Source organism: Anas acuta, chromosome 10, assembly GCF_963932015.1.
Source record: "Anas acuta chromosome 10, bAnaAcu1.1, whole genome shotgun sequence".
NCBI lineage: Eukaryota > Metazoa > Chordata > Aves > Anseriformes > Anatidae > Anas > Anas acuta.
The window spans coordinates 8,977,366-8,993,737 of record NC_088988.1 but is presented as its reverse complement, the minus strand read 5'-3'; the positions used below and the strand labels follow the sequence as shown (position 1 = coordinate 8,993,737).

The window sequence follows — 16,372 nt, the reverse complement described above, 5'->3', positions numbered from 1 at the left end:
TCTTGATCTTAAGCAACTAACTCCCATTCTTATGAGATCTTCAAAAAAGTATTCCCCTGATTTATCAAACACCCAAAATGTTGCAGTTAATCCTCAGCACTGGGGAGGCTCGTGTCAGTTTCTGTTTGTAATTCTCCTTATGGTGTGAGCTGCTCAACCTGTTTAACTGAATGGCACTGCTGTTCAGAGATCTGTGGTCACTGCATCAAGGTTCTACTCTAGGCACAGTGGTATCATTTTTGGGCTTAGAAGAAGGAACTTGGTGTCACATTAGTATGCTTCTGGACTTATAAATGGTAATAAACATATATGAATCTAGTTTGAACCTGTAGCAGAATCTATGATTTCAATTGAAGATGTTTCATATCTGGACTCTCAGAGGTTGTTTGAAGAAGCTGTACCTCTAGTATTGTTTGTCTTTATATAATGTTGATATAAAGTATAAGAACCATACTTAGAAAACTTTAAATTTCTGCCTTGTTTTGCTACTTGTGGATAGATTGTCTTCTCAGACAGGAAGATGGGAAACAACCCTGAATACTGTTTATCTGGGCACTTGAGTAATTATCATAATGGAGCCTGGGTATATGAGTTAAGGCTTTAATTTTTTGGTGGCTGTAGTTATATACTATGAGGCTGATTAAGGATTACTGGAGAAACCACTGTAAAATTACAGTATTAATTCTTTTCATTTTGTACAATCAAGAGCTCCTTGGAAGTATGCATGATTTAGTAAGCTCTGTAACTTTCCCTTACCATTCAGGTAAGCAGAGTATATTGTACTCCATGATTACAGAGATATCTCAGCTGAAATAGTAGAAAACTAAAGAAAAGACAACGTTTCAATGAGTTTAAAATATACATAATACCACTATTAAAATACGTTTTATTATTCTAGTGCTAGAGAACAGATTTTTAGCAGAAGGAAGATGGCTTATTACACTAAATCTTGTGGATATATCTTGTGGATATGACAGTTTTCTGTAGTTTTCATGTTTTATTGATCCATTTCTACTGATCTTTATTTATGTATTTATTTTTATTTACTGTCAGCAAGGATGCCTCTGTACTGAAAGCTGAACTATTCTGCAGATTCCTGTCTTGGAAATACTGTTGGTCTGGAGTTAGAACTCTTTTTCACCAGCTCCTTACCGTTGAAGAAACGGATTTTCCTTGGAAGAAATGGATTCTCCTTGGAATCCATTTTGCTCATAAATTTGATGTTTCTTCGCTTTCACAGAAATAGGTTGTATCTACTTAGTTGTGTTTTTTTTTTGGTGTTGAGGGTGAATTCTTAATGAACTACAATTAATCCACCAAATTTAACAGGGGTGTGCTAATAACTATTAGGGAGTTGTTAGGATTAGAGTTGTGTGCTGGGTTTGTATAGATGAAGCATCTCCAGTGCAAAAGAGCAAAATATCTCAACAGATAAGAAAAAAAGAATAATAAATAACTAGTGTGTAATCTGAAATATTACTTTTCCATTATAGAAGGCTGAGATACTTTTTTTTTTTTTTTTTTTTTAAAGGAAGAAAAGTGAAAAGAGAAACGTGGGATGCCAACAAAGAAAACCAGAAAAAGACAATAGAAGAGACAGTAATACATCAAAGTGGTGGAGTAACGACTGGTGAGGTAGGTCAGAGTTTTGAGAAATTGTTTGTTAGTCTTGTTCCTGTTCAGAAGGGGAATTACCTGTATTGGTATAGCCTTATTGCTCCCTGAAAGAAAAGTACAGCTTTATGAGAAAATACTGTTTAACTTGTTCTGCCATCATCACTCAAGTTAAAACATTACTTCTTTTAATAATTAATACATGATCATTATTCTTGTTTTGGTCATTAACCAAACACAAAACCATGCTGAAGTTTCACTGTTCCTAGAATTTCTGTACTTTTCTAAGGTCACTGTTAAAAACAGGACATCACAGCTATTTTTTCACCCTCCTATCTGCTGTATTTTAGATGGTTTTTAACAAATCACCTCTGGGTTCAGTACAATAGTCTGCAGAGCAGACCTTTCTCCTTGATTAAATTAACACTAATTCCATCCTTTTGAAGTTGGCTGTAGCTTTTGCTTGCCTCTGAGTATTTGGAAGTTATATTACAGTCCTAAAGGTGACCGCAGCATAGCAATTATAAACACTGCATCAATGTGAGTACCAGTAACAGGGCGGGCACGTCAGCAAGGAGCTGATGTTTTTCCCATGCTTATTTAACTTACGAAGGAGTTGCAAGTCGTGTACCTTCTTTATGTTACTGGCACCCAGCCAACCTGAATATTTTTGCATTTTATTGAAGCCGGGTCTGTGCCTGCACTACAGGCCTGTCCTCCCACAAAGGTGGTATGGCATTTTACGCTACTGAGTCCCAGATGTGTTGCTAATAGTTGTTGTGCTTTTGGGTGCATTATTATAGAAAGAATGAAAACAGCGTGGAATGGCTTTTGGAAGTCAGGATAGTTTTACCATTTTAGAGAACTGTTACATATTGCTTGTGATGGCTAATGCGATAATAAACTTAAAGCAGCTTTTTATTTATACCGCTTGAATTGTAGTTTACTCAGTAATAAGTTTTTTTTCCAGTTAGACTCATTTTTTATAGATATTATTGGCAATTAATTGAATTGTACTTGAATATTGACGAGAACGTAATAAAACAAGTAGTGGAGTGCATGGAAATAACTGTTTTGGTATAGGTAAGTACAGCTTCTTTGAAAACTCAGAGACCAAAACTGGTTGTGTCAATAAAATACTGTGAATTCCAGGTTAGCTACTGAGAGACTGTGACTTGGCCTTGGCTGGCTGTAAAGTGCGCAATGTAAGTGATTCCTAGCGGAAGGAAAAAAGCTGGAAACAGAAACTTCAGGGAGTGGTATTGTAGGAAGGGATTTAGGCAGTTTTGAAGACAGAGATGTATTCCTCTCAAATTTCATAGCCATATGATTAAAGTAGGTCATAACTGAGAAAATACTTCTTGTATTGACCAGTTGTATTCTGTTAAACTACTGCTACTTGAACTCTCTGTAATTTTCACAAATTTTTTGAGTCAATTCAAATTCTCTCACACACTCTTCTATAGTTGTAGGTTTTGTGCTTTTCCATTCTCCTTAAAATCCATTAAATGCAGTGTGCCAACAGATAATACTTAGTCCTGCTCCACTGATGAATTTATAGCTTCCCATGTTATAATTTCATATTATATTTTTCATTTTTTATCACTGGGAGTGGCAGAGTGCTTCATACTAGATGAAAATGAGTGTCTACTGACAGGTATCAGTTGTTATTGTAATTCAAGGTAATAAAACAACCTGCCTTTGAAATTTTTTTTCAATCTTTTCTGTATTCTGATGCCAGAGAAGGTTGTAATAACAAGTCATTGATTAAAAGAAAAAAAAAAAAAAGATCCCTAGCAGCTGCTTTTAATTTGAAAGCATTTTTATGTTTTTGTAAAGACAAAGTTATTTGACATAAAGTGTATTGTCCATTTGGTAGTGCAATTCTTTCATTTTTTGTGTACTGGGAGTTTTAACACCGGGTCAGTTTGGGTGTGTTTTTGTTTTGTGATAGAACTGTTTTCTGTGTGACATTTAAACCTTCAAATACTTTATCATAAGCACTTGATTGGTATTACGCTACATTAAATAAGCAAAATAAAACCATGTGGGACAGGTTCATGTTGAATTTCAAGTATAGGTGAAATAAGACATTGAGAGCAAATCTTAATGGAATGCATTGATTGAAGTCTACTTACTGATAACACCTTAAAGTTGTAGGTGAACTCGTTTCGTTCCATTGCTAAAGTGATGGTGATGCAGGGAGGCCAGTTGCTGGAAGATGATTAATTCCCTCTTCTTTTACTACTTGCTCATGTGGTTAGGCAAGATGCATTATACATTATAATTGATGAGTAATAATGTTAATTGCAAGCTATATGTAATTATTGTGGTTCAAATAGCCACTGTTATCTGTCTTGACTTTTCTGAACAAGCCATAGAATTTGATTTTAATTACTAAGTTACTTGCTGCCATAAATGTTCACAAGTGATTTATAAAACACAGAATGCCATACCAGCTTTCAACAAGTTTTTCCATCCAAGTTCCTCAGCATACTGGGGGAGGTAATGCCAGTAAACCCAAAGCAGTACTATTGTCAAAATATGATAATCACAGCTACAGTTACAATGTCGTTCCTGTAAAAGAAATATATTATACAGCCAAAAACTTGCATTAAGAATGCAGGCAGCGATGCCATAACAAGCTAAATAGGAAGTGAATATTTTTTGACTTTATCTTGTGTCGGAGAGCCCAGTTTAACCAGTAAGACTGAGAATTCATAAAATTCGTAAGTGAAATAGAATTCTACTTGCTGGAACAGTATTGCGTTTTTTTGAATTAAATTTAACTTAATCGCTGTTCAGCAAAGACAAGAGATTGTTGTTAGTGGCAGGTTTAGGGTCACTAACAGCAAAATGGGCTGCAGCTCGTGATTTTAAGGATACATAAAACACTGGCTGTATTCCACAGTATGCACTGCTAAACTGCAGGCAACAGTAAAATCTCCCTGTTGCGGCATAAATATGGCATGAAAGTTGATTAACCAGTTTTATGTTGTTATCTGAGCCTGCAATCCATCTGGACTAAAATTATAGAGATGAAAACTTGAGTGTTTCCAACAGCAAAATAATAAATGAAACCAGATTAGAAAAAGCAAGGACTTACTTTAAATGCACACCAAGATGACCAGTTGTTTACTCTGTACCAGGTCTCACTTTTTTTGTGTGTTTGTGGAACAACTGTAGAATGTAGCATTGAGATCAGTATCATTAAACAACGGTGTATTTGGTATAGCCAAGTCGGTACCTATGAAGTGTAGTAGAATCCTTACTACTTCTGGCCTTGTGTGTGTGTGCAGTTCTGTGGAGAACTGCAAATTTTCTAACGTTGGCTGAGGTTTGAATAGACCTGGATGTAGGTTGTCTTATTCTGCAATTTGTAATGTTCTCCAAAGCATGCCTTGTTTTGGCAAACGCTTTCACCTGTTGCTGTGCCAATATGTTTGAGCTTAAGCCTTGGTATTCCAGGGACTGTATGGATCAATGTGGTAGTGTTCAAATATTTCAGATGTTCATTAATTAGCTGATGGTATTTATAATAAGGCTATTTAGGGAAAAAAACAATGAAATAGTACCATTTTTTCCTGATTTTCATTGTAGCAGGCCCACTTCTGACTGAAGTCTGGCACAAAACCCAAGGGAAATTGCCTGTTTCAAATGAGTATCTTGGTTTTTTTTATAGAATTTTTAGAATCCTAAATTAATATAAGCAGAATCTGCTCTTATCTCCATTTATTGCTGAACTGTGGTAAATAATATGCTCTTGTTTTCTTTTGACTCTCTGAAATTAAGCCTGTTTATGGATGATTTTAAAGCAATTATAAGTGCAGGATTCTTAAACATATGAAAATAAAACCTCTCCTAACCAGAGCTTATGGGGGAAGTGGAAGTTTAATTCAAGTCAACATGAGCCATTATGAGTTTCAATTGAATAGAGATTGGTCTAAAAATATGCAAGGTCTGTTTTTTATCCCTGCCTTGTTACACTAATATTATGAATATGAATACCTTTATTTAATCAATCCAGTTGTATACTGAGAGCAAGAAACACTGTGTAATTTTAAGAACAGAATGATTATCAATGCAGCACTGCTCAGCTGATTTAGCTCAGCACAAGTTGTTGCCTGCGTACAGAGGTGGTAGCTCAAAACAGTGAGACTGGTGGTTGTGCAGGTGTCAAGGTCGGGAGCTGCGCATGCGAAGATGCAGTAACATTGCAAGATATATTAATTGGAGGTTGGAACAATTATAATGCACTTTTGTAATTTCTTCATTTTGTTCTGCTCAGTCATTCCTTTTATTAAACATAATAAAAGTAATAGAAATTCAGAAATTTTTTTTAAAAATCCAACTGTGTTTCTTGAAAAGAAACAAGGAATTTTGTTTACATCTTTACTGACTTTTGACTTCATTTCTGGAAGGGAGGGATGGTTAAAAGGGTACTTAGATGAAAAACAGGAGGGGAGGATGTTTTTAGATTGCCTTCTAATTTTCAGGAGGACTGAGAGGTAAAATTTTATACCCCAGAGAGAAAACACTCAAAGCAAGGATATTCTGATTCAAGTCCTAAAAACAAGGCAGCTGATACTAGCTGCTATAGACAGACTAACGCTGTGACTGTAGTGATACAAATTTTATTTCAGGAGCACTTAAAAAGCATATGCTAATGTTTTGTAAGGGAGAATGGTTTTAAAATGTCCTTTGAAATGAGAATCTATGTAATTGTTTAAAGAGAGAGTTGTGTAGCAGCATTTCTTAATTTATCTCCTCAAGGGCAAATGAGACAATATTTCTGCACTGTAAAGAGATGATGTAGGGAAGAAATGGAAATAGAGTGCTTTAGGTCTGGCGCTCATTGCATCCTGCAGCTCTCCTTTCTGTTGGAATGCAGGTACAGCTTGTTGCTTAGACCATTTCATTGGGGATGTACAGTTGTCACATACTGAAGATGTAAAGTTCATTTGAAGAATGACAACATGCTTTTGAGATTCAAATGAGCACAGAAGTATTTTGTGTGGGTGGTGTTTGTTTGTTTGTTTTTTTGTTTGTTTGTTTGTTTTGGTGAAGGAAGAGCTTGAAAGAATTAGGCTTTAGTTGTTCAAGAGCCAGAGTTCAAAAGGACAGCATCTGTTGGTTCAACCCTGCTTTTCTTAGAAGTAGTTCTGTATTGCAAGTGCTGCTATCAGCAATTTAATTGCTGCCTTCTGATGGTGGTTTCTTCTGCTGATCAAGTTGTTTCAAGAAGATAACATCAAGAATGTCTGGAGGGAGAACTGCAGAAGCATTTCTTAGAGAATGGTATGAGGTATTAGAAAATATCTTCAGGTTGTCTTAAATTATGATTTCATTCCAGAGAATAAGTTTTTAAAAGTGGTTGACACACGTTTAAGAAAATACACACATTCGTTGTCACATCAGAGTAATACCAAGAAGGGGGGGGGAATACTTCAAGCCTTCTGTAGTCTGTTGCTGATCACTATTCCTTCCTTTTCAGTCACTTCTCGGTATTCTGATCTCATCTTCCCACCGCAAGATCTACTAGACATGGTTATTTACAGCAGATCCTCACTTGTAAACATAGAAAGTTTAATTGTTTTTTCTTGTTTGCTATGCAGCCTTTGGAGCAGTACTGTTGTCTAGCTTAGCTTTTAAGCCTAATGCCATGGTTCATCTGACAATATAAATGCGAAGGAGTAATATGAAATCTGAGTTTTTGTTCCAAAGATGATACAGGTTTGTAAAACTTGGAAGTGAAAAAGGTTCCTTTATATAATTTAAATTCTTAGGAACTAGTAATATTCTATTTTCCCGTTTCTTAAAAAGAGAGTGTTAGGGAGAGTTCTACAGCACACAGAATAAACTCAAAATTTATTCATAAAAAATTCATCAGCAGTATCTTGAGGAATCAGTAAACTGCTTCTTTCACATTCACTTTCCTGACTTTCCTTTTTTTTTGTAGCAGGCTACGAAAGAGACTTTCTACATATTTATTTTTTTTTTTAACCCAAGAAACTTTGTTTCCCATACTTTTCGTCTTAACTGTTGATTTCAGTGGGAGCTCAAGTGCAACGAGCATAGTTAGACTGGAGAACTGTCTAGTTAAGGAAGAGCAGGCCTTGAGGTTGATATTTGTTTGTTTTTTTTTCTGCTCTTTAGAGCTGTTTTAATTTTTGGCCCCAAACGTGTCTGTCCTTCCTCCCCACTTCTGTTTGCCCCTTTGAAATGGAAGCTGGTGCTGTGGTCCTGCACTGCCCACGCGGTGCTTTGAGCCGCGTTGCCGCACCACTGTCTTGGCAGAGGGCAAAGCTGTCTCCAGCAGGATTCCAGAAACAGCCGTTTCAGCTTCAAAAGAGAGCAGTCTGCAGCCCATCTGTCAAGACAGGGATTTATTTCACACAGCATATGTAAGTTCTTGGTAACCCATGCTATAATTATCTAAAAAAAATTACCACGTCAATGAGCAGTTTCCTATGTCAGATGACCAGTCTACACCAGGGTGATCAAGGAATCGGCAGTACTCTGCTGCTATTCGAGCATATCCAAAGATCTTACAACTTCTTCTATTGTGCAATTGAATACTGGTCTTTTAAAATTATTTAGTTCTTCAACCATTTGCTTTTTAAAGTTTATTAAATGTGAATATTCATAACCTAGCCACAAAGAAAAAAAATATATAAATCTCTTCAATACTTTCATACCGTTTCATCACTGAAAAATTACTACCTTTATCATGTTACTATTTTTATATATGTGTATTTTTTTCTGTGTGTTCTTTCAATATTTGAGACTTGATGGTAAGGTAGGCATCTACAGTTCTAAGCAATGGTTGGGCACAGCAGTTATTTGCATCATTTCTCATGATTACTATTGCAGTGCTTTCAGCATCAGTGGGTAAAAGATCTTATTAGGTCTGCAGAAATCTGGAACTTGACACAAGATCTTATGAAGAGTGATGTACCCACCATTTAATGGTCTGGAAATAATTTTTTAGGAGCACATACATGTCAAGACGAACAGCAAAACAACAGACAAAAGTAAAGATGCTGCAGAGGAGTTGTGATGTGTAGCTTTCTAGAATCTGCAGACAGGCTCACTGGCAAGTTCATTATTAGGATAAAGTTACGGAATCCTAGAGACATTAGAGGGAATGCACAGTCAAAAACAAGTGCAGTGTAGTCTGGGTCTTCCTTATAGTTCTTACTTAGTTATTTTTTCTGCGAAGCTGCACATAATAACAAGCTGCAATAAGGAAGGATGAACCTTTGTCACTTGCTATGTTCTTAATTTAGATGTTCCTAAATCTGAGAATTACATTGTAAAGGTTGTCCTCTTTGAGGTTAGTAGTATTATTTTATATATATAAAGGGAGATGAGATGATACTACTTTTGCTATTTACAGCCTGGATGAGTCTTTGAAGACAAGTTTCATGGAATGGAAAGGATGGGTAGGGACTGCTGCAGCTGGAGCTTGGATGTTCCTATAGATAATGTTAGGAGATTATTTCTGACGTACTTTTTGAATTTCCAGCTATATGCATGGATGGAAAAAAGAAGTTCTTGCTATAAAGAGAAGGAAAATGAAATACTGATGAAAATGATAATAAAGGTCATAAAGGTAACCAGGCTTTCCCCATTACCTTGGATTTGAGGTCAGTGCAATACCCGTTCTTTACAGCCTGTTTTGTTCAGCTCCTGACTTTCTCTCTGTTAATGTGCCTAATGAGCTTAGGGATATGGTTTAGTGGGGACTGTTAGCGTTAGGTCAGAGGTTGGATGATGATCTTGAGGTCTCTTCCAACCTAGAAATTCTGTGATTCTGTGATTCTGTAATGCTCCTGTATTAGGAAGTATTTTCCTTGGTGACCTGATGGACCTATCAGAAGGACTGCAATTGTGTATAATGATGTGTATACACAAATACGGTTGTACAGGCTATTTAGAGTGTTTTACATACAAGAGAGATCTTTAAGAAGGGGTATTTAAATGTCTTTTCCTTTTTTTTTAAGCTGGACAGGAAAATTCTTATCCTGATTGTGATGTGGCACATGACATTTAAGAGAAACAGATTGCTTTTTAGAGGAAGCTATGGTGGAGGAGGCAACCTCTAAAATGGGGCTTACCATTAGAAAGCTAGCTTCAGTGTTAAATTATAGAATAGATAACACTACTTGATAATAAATATACCTAAGTAGCTGTGCTTCTGGAGATTTTACAAATGCTGATACTTGGTTTAATGATAGAACGCAAATAAGAGACATATGAGCTTCCACTGCCTCATTTTCATTAACACACAGTGGTTGTATTATATGGCAAATTCATGAGATAGTGCTACAAACTGAAATATGTGACAGTAGAAAGATCCCCATTTGCATTTGTACTCCATATACACTCTAAAACTATGCTTAATGTTATTATAAATTGTGGCTTGCTTTCAATAAACACTTTACCCTAGCCAGGAAACTTTATATTACTTGTCACTAATATTCAGAGGATGATATCGTAGAAAGGAAAGAAGCTCCTTACCACAGAACAGTACAAGGGTTTGATTTTGTAAAGGGCCCTTATACATACGCTTCTTGTTTGTTAATCTTATTAGGACTACTTCTCTAAGATAGAATTTTTTTTTCACAATAAGCATTTGGGAATGTGTGTACAGATCATATGTATATACATACATTTTTGATTGGACCCATATCTTAACAAAAATGTGAATATATTTGGTGAATTTTTAAAACACTTCAAATAGTATTCCTTTGGTAGAAACATGAAGGAACTGCTCAATGGTTGCATAAAAAGAGTTAACATTTAAAAAAAAAAACATACATAGACGATGAGCAATATTTGCACCATCCTGTTAGCATTTAATTCAATGAATACTAGGTGGCTGTAAAACAAGATTTCTGCTAACTTCTAAATTGTTTTTATTCTACATCAAGATAAAATAAACCTTTAATTTCATTTGTCAGTGAAAAGGCAGGTAGTGGAAGCCCCAGAAAGTCAATAAGCCCACTGATTGAGACGTATGCTTCAAATGTTAGACATGCTGATTCTAATTCCTGCTGGGAAGCATGGTGATATCATAACCTGCCTGCTGGGTTGCTGGTTATTTTGGGCTTTGACTTTTGACTAGAAATTCCCTTTGAGCCTGAAGAATTTTACAGATGGAAGTGGTGTCCATAAATACATTTCTGTGATAGCTTCTTTTTTCAAAATTGATTTTTTTTTTTTTTTGGCCTGTGGAAAAACGGTTTATCAGGAAGTGCCTAAGCAATTCTGCTGAACGGGACATTTTGAAGGCCGTGGAGTGGAAAGGTGTAGGGGAATTAACTGGTGTTTGGGTGGAGGAAAAAAATTTCTCCACTTAGCTAGGACCTAACTGGTTAATTGTCTTTATTACTGTATGTTACATAGTAATAGAATCCAGTCTGATATGCTAAACGTGTGGTTTAGTGGATGAATAAAATAATTCCGTGCAAGGGCTGAGCATTTGTAGGTGCTAAAAGCCAGAAGAATGAACACAGAAGTTCTCCGTATGTAATGCACTTCAGCGTCTATCATAGTCTAAACCTGTGTACTTTAAATGCTGGATGCGAGACAAGTTTACTGATCTTAATGCTTCTGCTACTTAATTAGTAGCTTTGTATATTTATATACTTAGTCATAACTGTATCAGTCTTTTTTGTGTCGAGCTCCTTTTACAAAAAAACAACCATGGAAACAAAATCATTACAAAAAAAAAAAAAACCACAATACTACTGGTAAAGCTTCTTTGGGTGAGTATAGAAGAAGAATGCTTTTAAGTCATTTTAAGGTACAAGTGGTGTTTTTTGTTTTTTTTTTTGTTTTTTTTTTTTTTTTTTTTTTTTTTTTTTTTTTAAGTGAATGCATTTTGAATTATGAGAGTGGATATAAGCTACCTAAAATCAGAAAAACATAGTGTCCCAGAAGAAACCTGGGGGACACTAATTCAGCCACATCTAAGAATGTTATCCAAAGGATGCCAAATTCCACTTTCATGCATGAGAGTAGCCCAGCACAGGAAGAAAACTAAAATAATTTATAACTCCAAGTGTTTGAGTCCTAAGGACTGATGGTGTCATCTGACTATGGATCAGGTGTGGCATAAGCCATGGCAAGAGCAGTTCCCTAGGGGCAGGTGGAAGAAGGAAGGCTCTCTGCTTCTTTGGTTGTGGACCTCTGTGTTGTTTCCAGCCCCCACAGGGGTCCTTATTAGTACCAGTCATGTTTGTTGTTCTGCAATAACCTTTTTAGGACCTTGGTCTGAAAAGACTTAATGAGTTCACTTAGACCACAACAGCACTCGGTTGTGTTCACCCCTCTTGGAGTGGGTTTGCTTAGGGGTTGCTTTTAAGAAGTGAATGGTTCCTGTAGCGCAGTAAAACCTCCTCGAGTGCCTCACGTGCTCCTTGCTTCATACCAAAATATTTCCAGGAAAGAGCCCCAGACTGTGGGCTTAAATAAAAGGCTTCCTCAATCATAAGTGAAGTGTTGTGTTGCATCTATGATGCTATAATGCAGTTTATGGAAACCTTGAGTATTTACGCTTGTTATTCATTATCTGAGTTTACTCAGAGTCTGACATCTAATTAATACTGCACTTCATAAGAGTTTGTGTTGTTCATCATCAGCATTCAATAAATTTTTAAAGTAAAGTCTTTCCTAATTGGCAGTAATGAGCCAGTAAAACTTATATTGGATTAAGAAAAGACAGAAACCAACAAGAGCTCCCTATGCAGCTTAATCAGTAAAATTCTAATCACAAAACTCCATTGTCTCAGTTCAGATAACTGGCACTGCCTTGTGGACTGCCTTGGGTGGTAAATCTCATTGATTTTGTTTCCTTTATGTCATGCCCAACAGTTATATGCTCTTTAACACTTTAACTAATGCTGTACCAGAGTAGAAATAAAAACACGCTGAAACAGCACATGATGTAGTCTTTCAGCTAACTCAAGCAATTAAGTTACCACTTTCTTCAACAAAATTAACTGTCAAAGACTACTTATGCTTGGAAATGTGTTGGAAAAGCACAAACTTTTAAGCATATGGAAGGAGGAAATAAAAACCAAAAAACTTAACAGCTAAATAGCTTTTGAAGGAAGGTACCTCTGGGTAAATTCTGCTTTCGGTTGTTACAAAATATACCCACTGATGAGACTTTACTCGAGTGGATGAAGAGAGGAGGATGTGGTGTTGTATTACTCTGGAAAAATGCTACGTTTGCCTTACCTAGACTTCAGCAGTGAGAGGGCACTCATCTTCTGTGTCGTACCTTTTCTACTGTAGTGGTTCGGAGCAAAGCCAAACTTCCCACTCAGAGATTGGGACTTGACTCTGTAACCTTAGTACAACTTAGTTTACAAAGCATTAGCAATGGAACGTGTTTCTTGGAGTTTTTCAGAACAGCTGGGCCAGTTTTTAGGTTCCTGAGCAGAACTTGTTCTTTGCTTGGGCAGGGCAGCTGTGGTGGGGTTTCAGAGCACCCTCTGAAGCTTCTCTGCTGGGGTGGATCCGATATTTGCCATATGGGAGGTCCATATGCCTGGGTGGTGAGGTGAAATGCCCGGAGCATCCCACTGCCCTGCCATATGAATGGAGAACAGTGAAGTGGGAGTTGGTTTTCGCGCCTAGTGGGAGCTGTCGAGTAGTGCACAGCGATGTTATGCGTCAGTTCATGTTGGGAAATCAAGGTTAACTAAGTGAAGTAAAATGAGTACAAATTCAATTTTATAGAATCTCTTGATATTTGAAATGTTCACAACATTTATTCTTAAGGTTCCGAAAGCCTGACTGTGATTAACTCTGGAGTTAGCTTTATTTTATTAAAGGTATTATAGTTGTGGTAGGAAGCTTGACTCAATATTGACTCAGAGAAAGGTGCTACATGAGCAAAGTATTTATCTTTTTACCTGCAGGTTTAAAACACCTAATTTAGGAGTTTTCTGTTGTAATTTATAGGGCTTTAAGTTGCACTGCGTGAATATTCCCCATGTCAATCACCAACACTTCTGGCAATATTAGTATTTTTAAATGGGTATTTTCTCTCTGCTACTTCAGATCTGCCTGGGTGTGTGACTGTGATGGTTTCACACCGACTGGTAGCTCAGCTCCACCACACGTTGCTCTCACTCCCCCTACTCAAAAGAGCAAGGGAAGAAACCATGATGAAAAATAAAGCTATGGGTTGAGGCGAGGACAGGGAGATCACTTGGCAGTTATTGTCACAGGCAAAACAGACTAAGTACAGGGAGATTCACTCAATGTATTGCCTATTGCAAAGAAGTCAGAGTCCCTTCTGGAGCTGGCTCTGATACGACATGGGGCAATTGCTGGGCTCAGCTCACAGAGGCCACTCCTGTAGCCCCCCTGTGACCAAAACCTTGCCACATAAGCCCGATACAATGACACGTGGCAGAACCACCGTATTACTGATATAGTTGACGTTCCAATGGGGTTTGGGTACTATGGTGTAGAATATATTTCAGTCAATCTCTGTATGTGGTATGCCAGGAAAAAAAAAAAAAATTTGTCCTTGCCTGGTAGATCAAGCAATATTGGCAAAATATTTTTTTGCAGTCTATAAATACTCCCTAATCTATATGTCCTGTTTGTGTCACTGTGCTTGTGTCACCTTTACGTTCCAATGTGGGTTCGTGCATACTATATATAGTGTTTGCAACGCAGGGAGTAAAAACGCTAGCTGTGGTAAATGCAAGGTTATTTTTAAACATGAACATTGATAGCATTGATTTCTAAAGATTATGGAATCAAGGGTTTTCCGAGGAAGGCAAAGCACTCAACTCCCGTACTTCTAGCACATGTGAGGGAAAAACAGATTTTTGCCATTTTGAAGGCAACTCTTATTTCTTTAAATGTGTGCTTCTGCTACTGCTGCTTAATGTTCGTGGAGATGACTAATGGCAGTACCAAACTACTAAAAGGTGTTTCTGGCAGAAACATTCTCCCAGTGGTGCAAGGTGTCCTGGGCTTCATGTCTGTGAATCCTGTTGGTTCTGTTCAGTTTCGTCGTGGCTCTTGCCTATACAATGTAATAAAGCTGAAATAGATCTTATGCAAAAAAAAAAAAACAAAACAAAACTTCAAAACCTCTATAGCTGCATGGCTCAGCACCATAAAAATCTGTGAACAAAATGTAGACTTTCAGAGAAAATTAGTAAGCAATAATGGTTTATTTTGTCATTTGAATTTTTAAATGCAGTTATTCTAGGGAAAAGTTAGGTGTTCAGGAATTAAATTTATGGTTATTGTACTTTAAATGTGGCCAGGATTTTGGGGTGTAGAAATTTGCTCCTGCTGTTATGATTAAAGTATATTAAGTTAAACGTGCTTGATACCTAGCCTTCTAGCAGACTGTAGGGGTGTCTATACTGAGCATGTAGTCTGCATCCTAGCTGTGCACATTCTGTGACCACAGGATGCATTTTCCACTCATGTCAGCTTGGAGTGGCACATGTGGTAGGATGTCCTGAATGTAACTCCTGCAAGAAATGGTTTGGAAAGGTCACTTGTTAGAAGGTTCATTGGGCTTGTGTATGTTGTACAATGGATGCTTGCATTTGGTTGCCACATGCTCACTTGTGGTCATGTGAACAAACAGCCTGGGTGCTTCTGGGGGTTGTTAGGGAAAAAAAAAAAAAAAAAAGGTATAAAAGGTATGTCACCTGCCTACTCTGAACATGTGGCCTTCAAGTCCTGCCAGCGCAACCTGTGGTAGTTATAAAGATAACAATTCGGTCTTTTTTAATATATCACTTCAGAACAAGCAAGAAAAGAAAAACCCTTTTCATAAACCCTTAAGTTTTTTCACACTAAAAAATTCCTTATGTTGTTGGAAAAGTGAAGGCAGTAACTGTCTTCTAACTCTGCCTGTTATCATAGAAATACTTCAGTTGGTTATGGCTTCTCCTTTTGAATGCAGTTGCTTGTGTATAGCTCAATGCGCACCAAACCTGGAGCTCCTGTTCTGCAGAAAGCCTGATGAGTGACTTGGTTTTTATGGTTTTGAATTGGAGCAAGACCACAGACATTACTTACACGAGAATTTCTAAACTTTTTTTCTGAAAACAAAAACTAAAAACTACAGCTTTTTCCTGCTAACCCTACTGGAATAATAATTTTTAGGAAGCTTGAAATATTTTGTCTTGCTCCTCCAAATGTTGATGGTTTCCATACTAGATACGATTACAGCGCGTGATCTGCCTGACCCCAAGAGGAGGGGGCCAAGCTGCCCAGGCAGTGGAGGCGGTGGGCAGCCAGCCTGCCGCCTCTGCTGCCAGCCTGGCTGCGGCAGGCAGGCGGCCGAGCCAATCCAGCAGCCCTCTAGCTGGCCTGCCTGGTTTCCATCAGAAGTTTTAGTGGAATAAACACATTCCCGTAGCATGTTTTGATCCAGAAAATCAGCGGTTTCTGATGGAAAATTGTTCATCAGAAGAGTTTGAGTCTGCTCTATTAAGAACATAAGTCTCTGAAATTGTTAGTCTTGAATAGAAGTGTTGCCAAACAATTGAATGTAATAGCCTTCACTGCCTGGAAGGCTCATTCACTTTGTCTCTGTAATAGCTCTTGGTTTTCTTTTAACACCCCCTGGAAAGGAGTAAAAGTTAATTAAAGTGGGTATTTTTCTGTGTTTGCAGTCTGTTGCCATTGAACCAAATGTGGAAAAGGTTCAACAAAACGGAGTTCAGTGTTAGCTGAACTTAAAGGTGTCAAGAAAGCA

General features: G+C 37.3%; 1 protein-coding gene across 1 annotated transcript in view; it reads left to right on the top strand.

Annotated features, from left to right (window-relative positions):
• The first annotated feature begins 1,590 nt into the window (after positions 1-1,590).
• CDH11 (cadherin 11) overlaps positions 1,591-16,372 on the top strand; it is a 362,024-nt gene continuing 347,242 nt past the window's right edge. The window contains exon 1 of the mRNA XM_068693719.1: positions 1,591-1,635. The gene's annotated coding sequence lies outside the window, so the exon portion shown is untranslated. The remainder of the gene's footprint in view (positions 1,636-16,372) is intronic.